This window comes from Impatiens glandulifera, chromosome 2, assembly GCF_907164915.1.
Source record: "Impatiens glandulifera chromosome 2, dImpGla2.1, whole genome shotgun sequence".
Lineage (NCBI taxonomy): Eukaryota > Viridiplantae > Streptophyta > Magnoliopsida > Ericales > Balsaminaceae > Impatiens > Impatiens glandulifera.
In genome coordinates, this window is record NC_061863.1 from 48,538,425 (window position 1) to 48,562,067 (window position 23,643).

Consider the following 23,643-nt stretch of genomic DNA (forward strand, 5'->3'; position numbering starts at 1 on the left):
TTTATTTATAAAGAAATGACTTACATTAAAAAATAGAAAATCAAAACAATCAATGGAATCAAAATTTTAAAAGTAAATAATTTAATTTTTTTTATCAAAAATAAAAAAAATCTTAACTCATATTATATTTTCATGGTTCTGGTTCAGGTTAATCTGGTAGTAAGTTAATAAAGAACAATTAATTTAATTTTTTTAATTAAATATTAAATTTATTAAATAGATTTCTTTAATAGAATAAGTCCCTAGGCAAATAATATAAATGTTATACGAATTTAAAATAAATGTTATTATTTTAAAAGGTTAAAATATGTAAATACATGATCACTCAATACTTTAGAACTTAAATTTTTATCTAGTAAATTATTATTCGATTTTATGTCTCTATGACACCCTTGTGGGTCGCAATAGAAACAAAGATACTCCTGCATCAATGGAATATTATTTTAGATTTTAAGATGCAATTGATAATGTATTTGCCACATCAATCGTAATTTGTATTGAAGTGTGTCAACTTACTGGTGTGACGGCTGAAGCTTAATACAACGAGGAGTTAAACGATCTAACGTATCAAGAAGATAATTTTGTTTAGGCTTCCATTTGTCATTGATCGTACACAAGAATTTTTTTTTGTTAAAAACAACGAGCAATATTAAAGAAAAATTATTTTAAGTCGGATAAACTAACCAAAAAAAGAAAAGAAAGAAAGAAAGCACATTTCATGTTTTGCCTTACAAAAGCCCTAAAAGAAACTAAATGACGATGATGCAACCGAGTTAGAAGCTCTAATTTCTCTACAGAACTTATCATCGGTCTGCTCGAACACCTTATCCATTATTTTAAAAATGATTTTGTTAGAATTTAGTTAGATATTTCGGTTTAAATTTAAAGGACAATCTACTCATAAATAAAGGTTTTTTTTTTAAGTTTTATATATTTTTACTCATATTTCAAATAAGATTCAACAACTTTCACAATTTTAGATATCAACACAAACAAATACTAATAAAAATGAAAGAGAAAAAAAATATATAATAAGAGATCGAAAAAGGGTTTATTTGAAACGACGAGAACTTAAGAGAGATGCATTTGGTAAAGCATGAGCAACAACTGTGGCGTGATGGAATTTCTTATGTACGCCGTAGCGACGATGACAATGGAAAATGAAAGGAACTAGGTGGAAAGAAATAGTATTCTACCGTTGTTCTACCTTGTGAAAGATAAAAAGACGTAACGGTAAAACATTTGGGAATACAAACAAATCGGACTTTTTCAAATTTTATTTACAAACTCAATTAAAAGCAAAATGGCGTCGTTTTGATGACTGCAAAAGGGCACAGAGAAAAATGGAAACAAAAGATCTGGACGGATGTAGGGCTAAGCTTAAACTCCTATATCCCTTGAATGGATCCGTCTCTAAATTAGAATGAGCTTCATTTCATTGCTTGTAACAGTTATAAAGGAGACAAAAATAAGAGTAACCGGATGCGATTTAATATCTCCTTGTGATTTAAATATATATATTTTGAATATATGAATGATTCTAACATTGTCTCTGCAACTTAATATGACGGTGAAGAAGCAAACACCTAAAGACACCTAAGAAGTAAGTGAAGAAAACACAAACAATTACTATGATTTAGCGTCTAATTTGTATTCGTGTGATTGAAAGTAACATTGTTTTTGTTTTTCCAATCAAACGAATACAAGTCAAACGTCAAATCATAGTAATGTATGTATCTCTTCAAGTCTTAGGTGTTTTTTTATCTCAAAGTGTCGTATATTCATAGATAAACATTAGAATCATTCATGTATTCCGAATATATATATATATATATATATATATATATATATTTGAATCACAAGAAAATACTAAATCGCATTCATTACTCATTATTTGTCTCCCTTATATATAATTGTTACAAGCAATGAAATGAATGTTATTCGTCGAATGGTTTCACTATTTCCAAGATAGGTCCTGCATAATGAACAAAATACATAAAAAAACATATAAAAATAATCCCTAAAATAATGTTTTATCCAAAGATTGATGAGCCTATAGAGATTAGAAATATATACTGGTAGAAAATAAATTTGCAAGGTGGCCTACAATTCATGCGTTAAATCACAATCTAACCCAAAACTACATCTCAAATATATTACAAACTCATGTTGAAAAATGTATAAAAACTTTGGATATATCACTATTTTTCTTACATATAACATCTATGACCTAACCGGTTGCCGACGAAGACGACAAAAATCCCTAACAGCAAAGAGAAAGATAGAGCGGGTCAGATTTCTTACCTTTTAATTTTGTGCCAACAAAACGCTATCGAAGACAAAGAAGATGAGCCGCCGCTAGAGAAGACGAAGAAAACCCTAACAGAAACAAAGAGAGGGCAAGTCAAATTGAGAAGAGGCTAATATTTTAAGACAAATTAATCTTATAAAACGACGTTGTTTTATTAACTAATAGAACTCCAAACAAATGGCCTATGAAAAAATAATTATATTATTCAAATTAGAAAAATTGTGACACACAAATACAATTGGGCTTAAAAAAAACATTGTATATAACCAATTATTAAAGAAGTAATTGGAGATCAACAAATTACTTTTGATTTTAAGTTTTTACTTTCTTACCATACCAGTATGATTTGCAAGAGAAATGTGATGAAATGACCCTAATCAATGCCTTAATCGGGAAATAACGGGCAATTTGACGAAATAACCCCAAAGATGGGGTTATTTGAGCTGGTGGTAAATTATAAATTTAATTGCATTCGTGGTTTTTTTATTTTTTTTGACGAAATTGCCCTTGTAGCGAAACGCTAAGGGACTTAACTTTTCGTTAAGTGAATTAGGTTTAGTATAAATACTTTAATTTTTCCATTTTCTTTCTCTCTCTTCGCTCTCTTCTCTTGTTCTTTCTTTGACGGCGACGGAGGCGGCGGAGCTTACATAATCTTGATTTCAAACCCTAACCTAAATCGATTTATGTTTTTATTTACACGATCTTCATTTCAAACCCTAACCCTAAACTTATTTTGCATGTAGGTGAAAGATTCTAAGGATTTGAAGGTCGAAGAAAAAAGGAGAAGAAGATCTTCATTTCAAACCTTAACCTAATTTGATTTATGTTCATGTTTCCATTATCTTATCTTCATTTCAAACCCTTTGATTTAACCTGTTCTTATTTGGTTCATATTGGTTCCGTTTCAGGGAAGATTCGCTAAGTGCTTACCGTTTCACTAAGTGCTTACCTTTTTGTTTCTTTAGTTGTAAAGAATTGTTTTTGTTATTATATGTTATCCCCGCAACGGCGTTTCTTTTTTAGACCTTGTTCGGATAAGGGTATGAAAAAATGTTTTATGCAACTAATTGAAAATTTCACTGAAATCTCTTGCATATGGTGCAGACTGATAAGGAGTCAAAGATGAGGAGCGATAGTTATAATCCATTTTTTGAAGATCATCACTCCCATGAGTACAGATACTGAGCTTTGCGACTTATTGTTGCCTTTATGATGAAGACTCTTTACTTAGATCGGGATGGATGGAATGATGTATTATTATTATTAGTTATGTGTGTGTGAATGCTACTTAAGATTAAGATGATGACGATGTTTTGATGTTTGTTGCAGCAAATACAGTTCATGTTCTTTCTTTTTATAAGGTTGCTAGAGACAACTAAACTAAACTTGGCTATGTAGATATAATTGTTTTAACTTGTGTGTTTCTTGTGGCATTAATATATAATGTTCTTTTTTCAGTACTTTTGACATTCATCATCTTTTTATTTTGATTGTTTTATATATGATTAAAAACAAATTTTAGAGTTTACTCTTAAAAAGTATATTAGTTATTGTAAGACGTGAGAAAATAGACTATAAATATCCAAAACAAACCACAAATATATCACTATATTAATTGTGATTTTATGATGGGGATTTAGTCGTCGCGATCTCTTTAAGATTCAAGAGGTACTCTTCGTGACACCTTATTCCTACTATCAGGTCGGTTTTGATACAAGTATCGTTACCCGTGAAGAAATATACTAAAAGTACCTCGAGACCAATATAATCAAGCTCAAGTGGTACCCTATAAAGGTATTTATAGTTTATTAGTGAAATACATATTTACAGTAATTGATACAAATAAACAAATAATTTTTTGCTCTTGCTAACACTACAAAAAGCTTCGGGGCTCCTGCTAGCACTACAAAAAGCTCCGGTCCTTTCCTCGGGTTCATAGAGTCGTGTTTCGTTTACCAACAACGGAGGACCCCACAATGCAGGTAGCAACAATAGTTAGGAACAAGATGTCGTCAGCCTCAATGAACTCCAAAAGAACATTTATTGGAAAGTCTATTGTGTTTTTTTCGCTTCTATTTCTGTTTCCTCTTAGAGGAGATCAACATTGTTTAATTCCATCATATTCTTTGAAAGCATTTATATTTTGTTCTAATTTAATAACATCATATTCAAAAAAATGTTATCTATGGAAATGCTGCACGGACCCATATATATAGAAAGAGAAAGAGAAGATAATGATAGTCGGAAAAAAATTGATCAATAATATAAAATTTGGTGGCAAAAACATATACAAATGCTAGACAAACCAAATATAGCGAATGATGAGATTGCTGGTTTAAGAAATACCTAGACAACTCGATATAGTAAACATATTAGGAAATGTGTTTTAAAATCAATGTTTCATCGAAATGGATGTAAAGAAGAAACTCGTCATTATCTGTAATGACAATATTATCTGATTTATTTGCAGAGAACATCATCTATTATTGCAGCCAAACTTGAACATATACAAACAAACAAAAGAAGTAAGAAAAGAGAATTGTGATCAAATTCATTAGTAACCAATGGCAATTATAACAATGACAGAATTACAACAACAATAACCAAAATTACAAAGCCAAAAAACACCAATTTCATCAACATCCCACCTCTCTTTCTTTCTTTCTCTCTAGCTATATTAAAAAATTACAACAAATTATCTTACTTCAATCTCCCATGTCTGGATGATGTATATGTTTATTCTCCATGTCTTGACGGGGATTGGGGAAAAAGTAGAAGAAGATTACCTCAAATCCAGCGCTTGCGTCCTCCTCGTGAGTTATGAGCTCCTTGAAACCACCTATGCTGGACCTTTAGTGCTGCACGCAGTTCAGTTCAGTTCATTCTCAACAATGTTAATCATCTATCATCTATCTATCTACTACTGCTCTTAACTCTTTCTATAAATCAAACAAGTTAACAGCAAATAAAATGTACAGGGATTGATGAAATTGTACATACACAAGGAGCAAAGGATCAGACATACTTTGTCCAAGATTATCTATCATCTATCTATCTACTACTGCTATTATTTCCGTTTTTTGATTATCTAAATACATAATGATCTCCAATATACACCATAAGAAAATATATCTATGTACTTTAAACAGGCAGACTTTGTCCAAAATTATTTAAATGGTTGAAAATGCTTAACATATCTTTTGTATTATGTATAATCTTTAAAAGAGATAGGAAAATCTCTAGATAGCTTAACAATGCATAATAATAATAATAAATAGGGTTCAATATATCCATTTCGAAATGCTAAGCATTTAGCGAAACGCTAAGCACTTAACGAAATGTTAAGCACTTAGCGAAACGGAAAGTAAACCCTAAACAACAGATTCGAAGATGCATAAACCAAACATCAATAATAAACTTGAAGTATCATAGGAGAAACGTACCAAATGGAACCGTGCTTGTGCTCGTCGTGGAGCTTATCGTCGTGGATTTCGCCGTCGCCGCCGATCGCCGCCGATTGCCGCCGCCCAGTTTAGAGAGAAAGAGGAGAAGAGCGGGAAGAGAGAGAAGGAGAAAAAAAGAAATGAAAAAAATAGGCTGGGATATATTAAATAGTAAGGGTAATCTGGATATTTCATACATTACCACTTAGCGAAACGCTAAGTCCCTTAGCGTTTCGCTACAAGGGCAATTTCGTCAAAAAAAAAGAAGACCACGAGCGCAATTTAATTAGTAACTTACCACCGGCTCAAATAACCTCATTTTTTAGGTTATTTAGTCAAATTTCCCGAAATAACTAACGCCTAATAAAAATTGCGCAAATGACTACTTCATATTTTTCGGACGAAAATAACTCCGTCGCGAGATGATCGTTCTGAACAATTATACTCAATTTAGTCTTAAATTTCCGTCGCGAGACGATCGGTTGAACAATTATACTCAATTCAGTCTTAAATTTCCGTCGCAAAACGATCGTGCTAAACAATTATACTCAGTTCAGTCTTGAATTCTGTCGTGAGACGATCGTGCCACGATGGGTCCGAAAAACAATTATTAGGGTCATCTCGCAAATTTCCCTTTCTAGTGATGTTAGTGATTTGTGTTTTTTTTTAATTGAAATTATTTTGAATATAGATAAAACACAAAAGTACAAAATTACATTACCCAAACCCTTCCAGTACGAAACTTTCAACATTTCTCAAATTAGAACCATTTGTTTCTTTTTCATGCTCAGGACAGTTCAGACTTAGACTTTAAACGTTGTTTATCATCTTTATAACACTATGCATTGAAATTTGAAACACACTCTGAATAGCAGCCGCTTAATCTCGAACTTAGCTTCTACAACTTCACGGCGAAAAACATCTGAACAACGATTCTTATTATTATTGCGAGATGTTCCGATCCAAACTTAGATTCATCTATCTCTCCTGCAGGAGATTCCACTTCCATCTATATCTATCTTCCTTATCCAGCTCCAACGCGTCTCATGACTCACAGTTGCGTCAATTGAACAAGAAAATCATGCAGTTAAATCGAGCTGGTAGGTTCCAAGAAGCCAGGACATTGTTTGATGAATTGAATCACAAGAATACAGTGACATGGAATTCAATCATAAGTGGGTACGTTAAATTAGACATGGCTAGTCAATACTTTAGAATTTAAATTTTCATCCAGCAAAATATTGCTCGATTTTACGCTATATGAAGATACTCATGCATCAATGAAATACTATTTTAGATTTTAAGATGGCAATTACTGATAACTAGCATTTAGCCCGTGCATTTGCACGATTAATAATATAAAAAACCGTGAAAAAAAATTACAGATAACATTTTTAATTTTATTTTTAACCGTTTTAAGTTTATGGGTGAGTCAACCCATAATCCGACCCAAGTATCCATTTACTCAACATCATTATATATATATAGATTAGTTAGTTAAAAAGTTGAACTTATATTAATATTAAAACGTCCCGCGTTTATCAAATTTGGTGTTGAATTTAAAATATAAAGTCTTTGTAGCCTAGTTAGTTAAAGAGTTGTACTTGTTTTTGTTAGATTGCAAGTTCGAAACATACCTCTAGCATTTTTAATTTTATTTTTAACCGTTTTAAATTTAAAGACGGGTCAACCCACAATCCGACCCAAGTATCCAAATTAACCACAGCTCTCGACCCGGCAATCCGGACACTTTAAAAATTAAGCAACATTATATATATATATATATATATATATATATATATATATAGATTAGTTAGTTAAAAAGTTGAACTTATATTAATATTAAAACGTCCCGCGTTTATCAAATTTGGTGTTGTATTTAAAATATAAAGTCTTTGTAGCCTAGTTGGTTAAAGATTTGTACTTGTTTTGTTAGGTTGCAAGTTCGAAACATACCTCTAACATTTTTAATTTTATTTTTAACCGTTTTAAATTTAAAGGCGTGTCAACCCACAATCCGACTCAAGTATCCAAATTAACCACAGCTCTCGACCCGGCAATCCGGACACTTTAAAAATTAAGCATCATTACATATATAGAGAGTTGGTGTTGAATTTAAAATATAAAGTCTTTGTAGCCTAGTTGGTTAAAGAGTTGTACTTGTTTTTGTTAGATTGCAAGTTCGAAACATACCTCTAACATTTTTAATTTTATTTTTAACCGTTTTAAATTTAAAGGCGGGTCAACCCACAATCCGACCCAAGTATCCAAATTAACCACAGTTCTCGACCCGGCAATCCGGACACTTTAAAAATTAAGCATCATTATATATATAGATTAGTTAGTTAAAAAGTTGAACTTATATTAATATTAAAACGTCCCGCGTTTATCAAATTTAGTGTTGAATTTAAAATATAAAGTCTTTGTAGCCTAGTTGGTTAAAGAGTTGTACTTGTTTTGTTAGGTTGCAAGTTCGAAACATAACTCTAGCATTTTTAATTTTATTTTTAACCGTTTTAAATTTAAAGGCGGGTCAACCCACAATCCGACCCAAGTATCCAAATTAACCACAGCTCTCGACCCGGCAATCCGAACACTTTAAAAATTAAGCATCATTATATATAGATAGATAATCGCAATTAAACACATCACCAATGCGTTTGCCACATATTGCAATCTAAATTCTAGTCTGACAACTTAATGGTGCGACGGGTGAAGCTGAATACATAGGAAAACGTTAATAACATTGTGCGAAACCTACTTGTTAAAAACAACAAGCAATATTAGATAAAAATTATTTTAATTCTGATAAACTAAAAAAAGCACCTTTTGTGTTTTGGAATTTTGACGAAATGACCTTAAAGATGACCTTAAATGCGTTGGAGACCAGCGCATAAATTATATTGCGTTGATAACCACTTATTTTCTTTTCTTTTCTTTCTTCTATGTTCTCTCTCTTCAATGTATTCTCCTCATTCTCTAAACCTAAATTGCCCGACCCGACGACGGAATCCCAACGAAGGCAATTTGGTGCACAAGGATGATGTCCGGTACTGGTATGTTTCCTTCTCCTTCTCTTGATGTTTATTTCTTGTTTGAACACATAGTTAGGTTTAGGGATTGGTATATTGGTATAAATGTCTCTGTTGCAGAGAATTGCGGTTGCGTCTCGCGAATGCGATTGCATCTCGAGAATGAGGTTGTGTTTCGCGAATTGAATCCTACGGGAAATTTGATGAAATGGCCATACTATAAAGGGCCTAAATCCAAAAAAGGACCCCGCTTGATATAGTTTGCAAAAGGGCCCTTTTGTCCTGCGAAAAGTCTGTATTTCCTCTCGCGTGACCAATTTACCGCTCAATTACGAGAAATACCACTCTCGCATTTTCATCTGAAACACGTGAGTTCATAAACGTGTTTTAGATAAAACGCGTGAGTGATATTTTTCGTCTTTCTATTTACGGGAAATATCACTCACGTGTTTCATCTAAAACTCGTTTATAAACTCATGCGTTTTAGATGAAAACGCGAGAGTCGTATTTCTCGTCTTTCATCGTATATATAATTTTCTTTGCCCTAATTAAAAAAAACTCATTCACGAATCTCGACTCTCTCTCTTTCCACTCCGACTTCCAACTTCGTCTTTACAATTCTCGACTTTCCATTCCAATCTCGTTGAACATCATCGATCAAATCTCATCATCGTTCGTCGTCCGTCTCTTCAATCATATATTCAAGTGAGTTTAGGGTTTAGGGTTTAGATTTAATCTGTAATGTTCTCATTATTCTGCCGTTTATATTGATGGATATTGATGTATAATCCTTAGCTTTTAGAGTTTATGTGTGTATATGATGTTGTTTATCCAATATTCTTCACTCACGAGTATTATATTAGTGTTTTTATTCTGAATGCATTCATTTCTCGTTTATTTTTCACGAGCATTGTACTGATATGTTGCTTTCACAAGCATTGTACTTTGACGAACAATTTGCTAATGATATCTACAAATGAAATCATGAATGTGACAAAGATTGTAACACATGAATGTGACAAAGATTGTAACAAATGCTAGGAGGTGTGTGTATCTCTTCCAACTCAAGTAAGTGACGTGTGTATCTCCTGAATTTGAAAAACTAAGATATATAAACTAATTCCTCTTATTTAGGAAGTAATGCTGCTTAATTACGCATTGGATTTTCATACCTTATTCTACAAGTTTAGTTTGAACTGGCATGGTTAACAAGAGCTTATGACTCAAAAGCGTTAGGAAGTTGCTCATAATTGTATTACTATTAACATTTTCCTAATGCTTTAAGAAAACTTTTATTACTGTCACCTCATGATAGATTCCATTGTAGGAATAAAAAATGGTTTGGGAGCTGGAGAAGCCATTATTGAATCCTGAGAATTTCACCCGTAATGGGATTGATCTGGTAAGGATTAAAATGTCCAGAAAGTACATATAAAAATGATAGTACATTGTGATAATTAACTGGTGCCAATCCAACCGGAGCGGTTACCTTTGGATGAAGTTTTTGAACAACTGAGGACATCACTGGCTTTCTTCTGAAGAAGCTGAAGTTCGATTGAAGATATTTGGCCCTAACAAACTTGAAGAAAAGACAGTAAGCATCTAGTCTCCCTTCTGGTTAAACTTAAAAGTATGAGGATTGAGAGTTACAGGCATTTGAGTGTTAATACTTGCACTCAATATTGGAGGGGAATTGAAATGAACTCAACTACCGTGTTTGAACTGGATGTGTAAGTCGCTACATGCATGTATAACTTCTTATTACTAGTAACTCACTAAAGCTTAGTGTTGTGTCTCGCGAAATCTCCAGGGGAGATTAGGGCATCCAAGGGGTACTCTACCAAATGCTACCAAATGCTCAATGCATCAATTGAGGTTCTTATAATTGCTCAAGTCCACTTGAAGGCATATTCTCTCAACAATGGTGGCGTTGTCACTCTCTTCCAAATTTGGTCTCTTCCGTAGTAGTTAACACCACTATGTAGTCTCTACTTCTCTTTATTAAATTTTGAATGTTCAGTGATAAAGTTCAATAAAATAATCAAAAGAAGGTGGCTTATGTAAAAATTATAACTAGCTGGTCATTGCTCAATGGGTCTCTTCTTCTTAAGAATGTTTCCCATGGCTTTTTCAGTTTTCAAGTGAGCAAGCATTTGTATTTCATTTGAATTGTTACTTGCTAAGTTTTTCAATCATCAATATTATGAAAATATGATACTGGTAAAAGTTCTGGCATCATTATATAGGACTTGTAAAGTTAAGTTAAACTCAAACCTGTATTCTTCTCCAATAATTAATACAAAGGGGCTTAAAAAAACTTGTGAAAGCTACAACAATTTATGAAGTTCTAATTTAGTTATCATTTTTCAAATCATTCTGTAACTTAACCAATTTTCTAAATAAAAATGTTCACTTTCTCCCCTCGAATTAGTGTATCAACAATGAGTCTTCCTCTTTCCATTAAAAAAAATAAAAGTTTGTCAAGAGGGGAAAGACTTACATATATAAATATACAAATACAGACTAGCAGGATCAACAAACTCTTTTCAAATAGAAAAATAAAAAAGAATTTTTAAACTATAGTATGATTATATGGACCGCAGCAGCGGTATCTTGTAAGAGACTTTCTAGTAAAGCAATCTTTAATCTTTGTGCTTGGCTCATAAATCTATAAAAGAATCCCACACCTGAAAAAAAAGGGGAAAAAATATCATTCGCGAGACGTAATCGCGAGACACATTCGCGAGATGCAACCATCCGCGAGATGCAACCATCCGCGAGATGCAACCATCCGCGAGATGCAACCATCCGCGAGATGCAACCATTCGCGAGACGCAACCGCGAGACGCAATCAACAATCACGACCACTCCGCAAGGCGAATCAACATGAGACAACACCGCATCCAACTTCATCAACATCTACATTCAATCAAGGCGAATCAATTAAACACAAAAACATTCAACTATAAAGGAAATAAGGGTCAAATTAATCTGTTTGTCGTTCTCCGTTTGAAGTTCGCCGTTCGCAGTTGTCTTCGTCATTCGCATGTGAAGAGAAAAAGAGAAAGGCGATGAAGAGAAGAAGAGAAATGCGGCCATCGTCTTAGGGTTTAGAGCAGAAAAGAGAGAGAATGACAAGAAACAAATGAAAAAAATAGATTTTATAAGAGATGAGTTGCGCACTTGCGGGGAAATTTTGTCAAAAAAATTTAAGTGATCTAAAGCCATTTTTAAAGTGATTTCGTCAAATTTCCCTTGTGTTGCCTATAAAAGAAACGAGATGACGTGATGAAACTGAGTGAGAAGCTATATTATATTTCTCTGCAGAACTCATCCTCGGTCTACTCAAAGACATTATCTATTCGTTTCACAACTATTTTATTAAGATTTTGTTATATGTTACCGCTTAAATCTAAAGGACAATCTGCTCATAAATAGCAATTTTTCTAAGGTTTTAGCTATTTCTGCTGATATTTCAAATAAAATTCAACAATTTTCACAATCTTAGATATCATCACAAACAAATAAAAAAAGACATGAAAAGAAATTGAATATAATATGAGATGAAAAAGGTTTACTTGAAATAGCGAGAACTTAAAAGAGATGCATCTGGAAAAGCATAAGTAACAATGATGGCGTGATGGGATTTTTCTGCCCACCATAGTGACGACTGACGAGGATGGAAAAGGAAAGGAACTGTCCGGAGAGAGAGTATTCTACGGTTCTACCTTGTGAAAGATAAAAAGACAGAGCGAGAAAACATTTGGGGTCATTTTAATGGCCGTCCCCAACAGGGCATAGAGAAATTTGGCAACAAAAGATCCGGACTGAAGTAGGGATAAGCTTAAACCCCTGTAGCCAATGAATAGATGTGTCTCTAAATGAGAATGACCTTCATTTCATTGCTTGTAACAGTTATAAAGGAGACAAAAAAAATGAGTAACAATAAGATTTAATATCTCTTGTGATTTAAATATATATTCTAAATATATGAATTATTCTGATATTACCTTACAACTTAATAACACGGTGAGGAAGACACCTAAGAAATCATTGAAGAGATAAATACATTACTATAATTTAGCGTCTAATTTGTATTCGTGTGATTGAAAATATAATTGTTTTTGTTATTCCAATCTAACGAATACAAAAACGCTAAATCTTAATAGTGTAGGTATCTTTTTAAAGATCCGGACTGAAGTAGCTTAAACCCCTGTAGCCAATGAATAGATCTGTCTCTAAATGAGAACGACCTTCATTTCATTGCTTGTAACAGCTATAAAGGAGACAAAAAAGAGAGTAACAATAAGATTTAACATCTCTTGTGATTTAAATATATATTCTAAATATATGAATGATTCTTATATTACCTTACAACTTAATAACACGGTGAGGAAGCAGACACATAAGAAATCATTGAAGAGATAAATACATTACTATAATTTAGCGTCTAATTTGTATTCGTGTGATTGAAAATATAATTGTTTTTGTTATTCCAATCTAACGAATATAAAAACGCTAAATCTTTTAATGTATGTATCTTTTCAATGACTTCTTAGGCGTTTGCTTCATCACCGTGTCATATATTGAGAGATAAATATTAGAATCATTAATATTTAAATCACAAGAAAATATTAAATCGCATCAATTACATGTGTCTCCCTTGTAACTGTTACAAGCAATGAAATGAATCACATTCGTATGGTTTAACTGTTTCCAAGATGAGGTCTCTTCCAAGATAGATCTGCATAAAGAACAAAATGCATATATATAATTATATATATATATATATATATAATTCATAAATTAGTGTTTTATCGAAAGATAGACATCTCTATAGAGATTAAAAATCTATACTAATAGAAAATAAATTTGTAAGGTGGCCTACAATTCATGTGATAAATCACAATCTAACTCAAAACCATATCATATATATCACATACAGATGTTGAAAGATGCAAAAAAATCTTGGTAGGAACGAATATATACTATTTCTCTTATCTGTAACGTCTATGACCTAATCGGCAGTCGACGAAAACAACAAAAATCCCTAACAGAAACGAAGAGAAAGATAGAACGAATCAGACTTCTTACCTTTTAGGTCTTTGCCAACAAAACGCTAACGAGATGAAGAAGATGAGCCGCCGCTAGAGAAGACGAAGAAAACCCTAACAAAAACAAAGAGATGAGGAAATCAAATCGAGAAAAAAACTAATATATTAAGACAAATTGTTCTTATAAAACGACATCGTTTTGTTAATGGTAGATTTGCACAATCTGAAATAGTTGATCGAAATCCCAACAAATGACTTATCAAAAATTAATTATATTGTTCAAATTAAAAAAATTGTGACACACAAATTTGATTTAAACAAAAAAAATAAAAAAATTGAATATAGATAAAACAGAAAAATACAAACTTGTATACCAAACCTTCCCCCCGAACCCTTCCAATACGAAACTCTTTTTCAAAGATCGAATATTTGTGAAATTGAACCATTTGTTTTCTTCTTCTTCTTCATGCTCAGGAGGACAGTTCAGATTTCAGATGGTGTTTATCATCCTTGTAACGCTATGCATTGAAATTTGAAACACACTCTGAATAGCAGCCGATTAATCTCGAACTTAGCTTCTACAGCTTCACGGCGAAAAACATCTGAACAGCGCGATTCTTATTATTATTGCGAGATGTTCCGATCCGAACTTAGATCCTTCTACCTCTCCGGCAGGAGATTCCACTTCCATCTCTGTCTATCTTCCTTATCCAGCACCAACGCGTCTCATGACTCACAGTTGCGTCAATTGAACAAGAAAATCATGCAGTTAAATCGAGCTGGTAGGTTTCAAGAAGCCAGAACATTGTTTGATGAATCGAATCACAAGAATACAGTGACATGGAATTCAATCATAAGTGGGTACGTTAAAACCCGTGAAATGATCAAGGCGCGCCAACTGTTCGACGAAATGCCAGAGAGAGATCTTGTGTCATGGAATACGATGATCTCTGGGTATTTATCATGCCTTGGTCGTGCTTACATTGAAGAAGGGAAACGATTGTTTGATCTAATGCCAGAAAGGGATATCATTTCTTGGAATACAATGATTAGTGGGTATGCAAGGAATGGGAGAATGGATTATGCATTACATTACTTCAACAAGATACCTGATCGGAATGTTGTGTCATGGAATGCTGTAATTTCTGGGTTCTTGCCGAATTGTGATGTGAAGAATGCAATTGAAACTTTTAATAGAATGCCAAACCGTGATGCAGCTTCTCTTAGCGGTCTTGTTGCAGGTTTAAGTGTTGTTCTTCAAAGATGAGGCTTGAAGTTATAGAAAGAAAACAAATAATGCAACTTATATCTCTGAAACAGAAGCGGGAAATATATTAAAAGAAATTCTAAAGGAAGAGAAAAGGTGGATTGTGAAGGACATTTTTTGCAATGACAAAAAATTCTAGACGCTTGTTGCATAATTATTCTTGATGTTCTAACAGTGAGGGCCAACTTATGCTTCTAGACATGTCAGACTCTGAAAACATTGTGTTGGGTCAAATTATTTTGATTAATAATATTTTGATGATGAACTTGTGTAAAATTTAAATAAGAATGAAACTAAGCCGTCTAATTGTTTTTGTGTAGGTGCATCAAAACGTGCTAAGTTAGACTTAGTTTGAATCAGGTTCATTAAACGTGTTGGTTGTTAGACATACGACTAGTTAGATGTACAATCTAACAAACACGTAGTTAAACGTGCAGTCTAACGGATACGTGGTTAGACGTGCAGTCTAACAGACACGTAGTTAGACGTGCAGTCTAACAGATACGTAGTTAGACGTGCAGTCTAACGGATACATGGTTAGACGTGCAGTCTAACAGACACGTAGTTAGATGTGCAGTCTAGCATATACGTGGTTAGACGTGCAGTCTAACAGACACGTAGTTAGACGTGTAGTCTAACAGATACGTTGTTAGACGTGCAATCTAACAGACTGTTACGAAAGGAATTGAGAATTAGGGCTGTAAGCCCTAGTTCTCAGGGCTGTAAGCCCTAGAATAAGCTGACGGATATAATTGTCAGCATTTATTTTACAAATAAGCTGTTTTATCAGTAAATATTTTATATTTTAGTAGTTGGACAACTGTAATTGGTTTTGGAGGGAAAAGGAGTTGGAATTGGACAGCTGTAATTGGTTTTGGAGGGAAAAGGAGTTGAAATTGGACAGCTGTAATTGGTTTTGGAGGGAAAACTTGGAGGGAAAAGAAGTTACAGCATTTGAATGATTAAGAAGACAGCAATCTGAGAATGCAATTCATTCAATCAATATTTCAATCTAAGGTTAGTAATAACTCTCTCTCCTCAATTCCTATTCTCCTCTACAATTCCTATTCTCCTCTACAATTCTAATCTCATCTATCTGATTGCAGAATCTGTAATCACAAATTCTCTCCTTATCTCTTCTCATCCTGTCCAATCTCAATCTCTTGCTAAGGTACTGTTCTGCCCTAGATCTAAACATTACTGAATCCTAATTCATAGCTTATCACTGGTATCAGAGCACCTTTCTTGGCATTATGGTGGAAACGCGTATGGAAACGGAATTGAATGAAATTCGAAGTCGTAGTCAGGCACAAGATGAAAGATTGTCGGCACAGGATGCTCGTTTTGATCGGATTGAAGCACTGATGGCTTCCATGGATGTGGCAATTAGACGTTTAACTCCAGCATCAGGTAGCAATAACCGTGAACCAGGAGGTGTAGAGGAAAGAGACTTTCGAGGCGACAATTTTCCAGATCGTAGGCGGGCTGAGGAAGCGAGAAATCGGAATGGTGATCGGGACTATCGGGATCATATGTACCAACCGCCAACGAGACTTTCGAAGATGGATTTCCCAAAGTTTAACGGCGATGAGGTAGATGACTGGATCTATGGAGTAGAGATGTTTTTCCAAGTAGATCGAACGCTAGAAGAGTTTAAACTGGAGTATGCCTGTGCACACCTGTATGGACGAGCTCGCTGCTGGTTTAGCTCGCATCTACAACACCGGCTACCTGGACGAGCTATGACTTGGACAGAGTTAAAAACGTTGGTCCTAAAAGAGTTTGGTCCAAGCGAATTCGATGATCCTTTAGACGAATGGAAGGATCTCAAGCAAACAACAACAGTTAAGGAGTATGGTAAGAGTTATCTGGATGTGATCTATAAACTCCCTCATCTAACTGAAGAATACTCTATTAAAGGCTACCTGAATGGTTTAAAAGAAGAAATAGCTAATCCTATTAGAATTCAGAAACCAAATTCTTTATCAGAAGCTATGGGCATGGCCAAGTTGCAGGAAAGGACTAATCAGAAATTACAAGATGCATTCTGTGAATCATTGGCGCGAAGAGGCTACTTATCTAATAAAGGAAATCCACTTTTGCCTACACCGAGACAACCTACATTTGGCAATAGAAATAACAGCAGTGGAGTCTCCCTTAGACCAGGTACGCAATATTCTGGTACTTCGAGCAGTAGTAGTGAAATTCATAAACCTGTAGCAATCGGTCAGAATCCTAGGAGGACTAATTTGGATCAGAAAACCATGGATGAACGAAGAAGGCGGAATCAATGTTTTAATTGTGAAGAAAAATGGGAGTATGGACACAGGTGTAAAACTGGCCCAATTATTATGAATATTGATGTATGTGAAAGGGATGTACAATTGGAGGAGGTAGCTAAATACGGAAATGAAGAAATCCTGGAAGAAATACCTTTGTTTAACATAGAAGGATGTCAGAACTTTGAAACCATGAAGGTTAAGGGTACTGTGGGAAAAAACAGTGTGTATATGCTGATAGATTCGGGTAGCACTCATAATTTTGTGAACCCTCGGGTACTTCGTAATACTGAGTTTGTAAAGACTGCTGCTGAACAACTAATGGTAACAGTGGCAAGTGGACATCGATTAATGAGCAACAGTGAATGCGTTGGTCTTAAATGGTCTTCTCAAGGGGCTGAGTTCGTTATAAATGCCAGAGTATTATCAATTCCAAAATATGATATCATTCTTGGAGTGGAATGGTTATCAACTCTTAATGGTATAAGTTGGAACTTCAAAGAATTGTTAATGAGTTTTGATTATTTGGGAAAAGTGGTAAAACTGAAGGGTGACACTACAAGGAAGGTAGAACTGTTAGATGGCAACATGCTGAAAAAGACAGTTAAAAAGGGAGCTGAAGTAGCTGTTCTTACTATCAGGGAGGACGAGATCAATCCAACAGAATTATACTCTATCATAGCTTCCTTACCTGAGAAAGATGTGGAGGACCAGCTGAAAAATCTGTTAATGGAATTTGAAGACTTGTTCCAGGAGTCGACAACGTTACCTCCAATTAGAAGTTATGATCATCAGATACGTTTAAAGGAAGGAGCAAAGACAGTAAGCTTGAGGCCTTACCGGTATCCGGTTCTACAAAAGGATGAAATGGAAAACATGGTGAAGGAAATGCTCGACGCGGGAATAATCAGGAAGAGTTATAGTCCCTTTTCATCACCAGTCGTGCTTGTTAAAAAGAAGGATCAAACCTGGAGATTATGCATTGACTATAGAAAGCTGAATGAAGAGACCATTAAAGATAAGTTTCCTATTCCTTTGATCGAAGAGTTAATGGATGAACTGTATGGTAGCTCTATTTTTTCTAAACTTGATTTGCGTTCAGGCTATCATCAAGTACGGATGAATGAAGAAGATATTTGTAAAACAGCTTTCAAAACGCATGAAGGACATTATGAGTTTGTGGTGATGCCTTTTGGGCTAACCAATGCCCCATCGACATTTCAGAGGATGATGAACGATATTTTTAAACCTCATCTTAGAAAGTTTGTGTTAGTATTTTTTGATGACATTCTTATCTATAGTAAAAGCTGGAATGATCATATCAAACATCTAAGATTGGTTTTTGGTCAACTAAGACAACATCAGCTGGTGCTTAAGTATTCAAAATGCGCTTTCGCTTGTCTGGAAATTGATTATCTGGGGCATGTGATATCACAAAGAGGAGTAGCAGTAGATATGTCCAAAATTACCGCTATCAAGGAATGGCCAGAACCGAATAATCTGAAGCAGTTAAGAGGTTTTCTAGGATTGACTGGTTACTACCGACGGTTTATTAGAGATTATGGGTCAATTGTGGGGCCATTGACAAAACTGTTAAAAAAGGGAAAGTTTGAATGAAATGATGCAGCTACAGTAGCTTTTGAAAGACTCAAGGAAATGATGACCAGACCTCCGGTACTTAAACTACCAAATTTTGAAGATGAATTTGTAATTGAAACAGATGCAAGTATGACAGGAATGGGGGCAGTTTTGACACAACAAGGACATCCGATTGCATTCATCAGCAAAGGTTTGGGACCAAAATTACAAGCTCTATCAGCATATGAACGAGAAATGTTAGCTGTACTACATGCCATTAAAAAGTGAAGATGCTACTTACAATTCAAACCATTTGTGATTAAGACAGACCATGAATCACTTAAACATTTGCTAGAACAGAAGATAAAACATCCAAGCCAGGAGAAGTGGCTATACAAGCTGGTGGGGTTTGAATTTTCTGTCCAATAAGAAGGGTAAAGAGAACCTGGCAGCAGACGCTTTATCCAGAATTTCGTCGGAAGGATCATGTTCTGCTATTTCTGAATTTTCATCAGTCTTAATGAAGAGAATCATACAATCATGGGAGAATGATGAGAATTTGAAAAAGATTATACTCACATTGGAAAGAGATGCTTCAGGGGTGGCAGGTTTCACCTTCATTAATCAACAATTGAGGAAGGAAGGAAGAATTGTAGTAGGTGCTGACCAAGGGTTGAGAAACTATGTAATTTCTACAATGCACAACTCAGCGGTGGGTGGACATTCGGGGGTGATGGTCACATATCAAAAACTTCGACAAGCTTATCATTGGCGAGGATTGGAACGGGATGTCCGAGAATTTGTAAGAAATTGTGATGTTTGCCAACAACAAAAATGGGAAACTCAAGGTTACAAAGGTTTGCTGCAACCTTTGTCTATTCCTAAGTCAATCTGGACAGACATATCTATAGATTTCATTGAGGGTTTGCCTAAATCTAATGGGTACTCGGCAATTTTGGTGGTAGTAGACAGACTTTCGAAGATGGCACATTTTATCAGTCTTCGACATCCATATTCAGCAAGTACAATTGCTCAGGTATTCCTTGACAATATTTTTAAACTCCATGGTATGCCCTTAACTATTGTTAGTGATAGAGACAAGATCTTTGTAAGTACATTTTGGAAAGAACTATGTAAGCTGCAGGGCATTCAACAAGCCATGTCATCGGCATATCATCCACAAACTGATGGTCAAACTGAGGTAGTCAACCGGAGTTTGGAAACATATTTACGTTGTATGGCTGGTCAAAAGCCTAAGTCATGGGTTAATTGGCTTTCTTTAGCAGAATGGTGGTACAATACCAATTTTCATTCGGCAGCTTTATCATCACCGTATGAGATTGTATATGGTCAACCTCCACCAATCCATTATCCTTATCTGGCCGGGGATTCAAAAGTAGAAGCAGTTGATCGTAGCCTATCTGCTAGGGAAGAAGCCCTTAAGTTGCTGAAATTTCATCTTCAAAGAGCCCAAAACCGCATGAAACAACAAGCTGACAAAAAACGGGTGGACTATGTGTATGAAGTGGGGGATTGGGTGTTTGTTAAATTACAGCCATATCGACAATTGTCAATTCGAGGAAAAATGCACAAACTTAGTCCAAAGTTCTATGGACCCTTTCTGGTGGTGGAAAAAATTGGAAAAGTTGCATATAGGCTGGACATTCCTTCAACTGCACGAATGCACAATATTATACATGTTTCACAGCTGAAGAAAAGAGTAGGTTCTGTCTTGGCTACTCCTCATATTCCAATCTTGTGCACTAATGATACTTTAAAACCAGTGGCTATTCTGGATGAAAGAATGGTGTGGAAAAAAGGAATAAGTATGGGTCAATTCTTGATTAGATGGTCTAATTCCTCCGATGATGATGCAACATGGGAAGAAGAATCTTGGCTGATGGATCATTATCCCGATTTTGTGCTGTCAGTGGGGAAAACTGTTTCTAATTCTCAGCTTGTTCGTGGTCGAACAAGATGTTATGGAGAGGCTAATGTTACGAAAGGAATTGAGAATTAGGGCTGTAAGCCCTAGTTCTCAGGGCTGTAAGCCCTAGAATAAGCTGACGGATATAATTCTCCGCATTTATTTTACAAATAAGCTGTTTTATCAGTAAATATTTTATATTTTAGTAGTTGGACAACTGTAATTGGTTTTGGAGGGAAAAGGAGTTGGAATTGGACAGCTGTAATTGGTTTTAGAGGGAAAAGGAGTTGAAATTGGACAGCTGTAATTGGTTTTGGAGGGAAAACTTGGAGGGAAAAGAAGTTACAGCATTTGAATGATTAAGAAGACAGCAATCTGAGAATGCAATTCATTCAATCAATATTTCAATCTAAGGTTAGTAATAACTCTCTCTCCTCAATTCCTATTCTCCTCTACAATTCCTATTCTCCTCTACAATTCTAATCTCATCTATCTGATTGCAGAATCTGTAATCACAAATTCTCTCCTTATCTCTTCTCATCCTGTCCAATCTCAATCTCTTGCTAAGGTACTGTTCTGCCCTAGATCTAAATATTACTGAATCCTAATTCATAGCTTATCACAGACACGTAGTTAAACGTGCAGTCTAACAGATACGTGGTTAGATTTGTAGTCTAACAGACACGTAGTTAGACGTGCAGTCTAACAGACACACAGTCTAATAGAGAATGTCTAATGTCTCGCTTCAGCAGTTGTTTGAAGTCAGCATTCGTCTACCCACGTTCAACTAGCTGTACGTTACTCCTGCTCCACTTATCCGTGCAGATCAGTACGACAATCAGTTGCATCCAATGAATGAATGTCACGTAAGTAATATTTTTCCACTATTTGTTCCTTGCAAGACAATTCTAGAAGAATATTCGGAGCACTACCAGATTGGTACGGCCACGATCTTTGTACACATAGTCTGTTGTACTTGTGTATTTTGGAGGTTTTCCAATGGGTGCTTGCCACGTTTCAATGTAGAAGATTCGACCGTTGGTACATGTTCTCTATTTAAAGATCCTCAAGGACAACGGACGAGCTTACTTGCTTTCTTACTGAGTTTGTACATCAAGAGAGAGATAAAATCAAAATCCTGTCTAGCTGAGTGATATTCTTAAAACCTTCTGTAAGTTGAATAGTGTATGTTATGTTCAACAGTTAGCTAGCACTGAAACTGTATTTAATTTAAAGAAAAGTATAGTGAATTCTTTCGGTGGTTGGAAGAAGGGGTGACGTATGAGAGTTTGCTCCGAACATCCATAAACAACCTGCTGTGTCTTTTTCATTCTTTCCTTCATTATTTAATTCGTTCTTAGCTTCAAACCCAAACAAATGTTTCCGCACTTGAATCGCTTCAAGAGTTTGCAAAGGTTTGTGAAGAATAGAAAGCGATATAAATCTCTAACATAATTTCTATCAAACCGTTTTCCAGAAGTTATCATCAATAGTTAGACCCCTGTCTCTATTGGTGTCACCGATCCTTTCACATTGAACTTGCTGGTCAAGTTGAGTTTGAAGCAAAAATACAGAAGACGCAAAGATCAACCAAAGAAACACATCTTTGAAAAGAATGGTTGAGTCCATAGCTAATGGAGATTCTCATGTCCCTTTCAGAGTCACCAAGTTAACCATGTTGTTGTAGGATTCTTTCGAAGATGATAAGTCGAGAGATCTTGATAATATTGTTCGCCAACCCAAATTCAAAAGAGATGCACAAGACAACCTCCATTTTGGAGTATGACTCAAAAGCAAAATACATAGTCCAGGGTCTACACGGCAAAGAAGGACATGAATGGAAACAAAGATGTGGAATCTATGGGTAACTTGTAATCCATAATTGTTGTCATTGTTCGGTTTATTTTGCATATTTTGAAGTTGTAGATTAAAACTGGGTTAAGGAGAAATAAAGAAATTAAGTTAAAAAAATAGCTGATCGAGAGGTGTTGTTCGACTGAGCCATCTGAGAGGCCAACTTTACTAACATCGATAAAAATGAAAGTATGCTAAAATGAATTCTTTGAAAAATGATTGCGGATGCGTGGACGATTTGTCAATCAAAATGAGATTTTGATTTTCAAATAGTAGAATAAGATTCCCTAACAATTACCGTAAGGGGTTTGTCCACATGATTCGTCAATACCAAAATGAATTCTAAATTGACTTTCTTTAAAAATCTAAAGCTACAAAAGTTGAAAGTTGAAAGCTAATGAAGAAAATATCATTCATGATGTTTGTTGTGGATGAACTAACGAAGATTAAGCTATCTATATCAGATAGTTCGAAAAAAAATAGAGTTTGCTGAATTCGGTTTGCTCGACTGTCTAAATTGTATAACTAAAAAATGGAGTTTGCCAAATTGGATTTGTTGAAGATAACGACTGTATGATCGTAACTTGATGTTTCATCAACTTGTTTTGTAAGGTAAAACTTTATTTTTACTACATTTCTTCTTAAAGTGAGAATGTAAAAATAATATTAACAGTTTAATAAACGGTTACTTAATTAGTAACTAGAAGTGTTATTATTTGTTAGTTAGTTTGGTTAATTGTAGTTAATTAGTTAGTAACAAAAACTTTTATATAAAGAAGATATAATTGTTTGTAATAAACAACTTGAATAATACCATTTCAATTTACATCTCTCTTTTAAGAATTTAGCATTCACATTTCTAATTATATAATAGTTATCTAAATAACTATTTTGT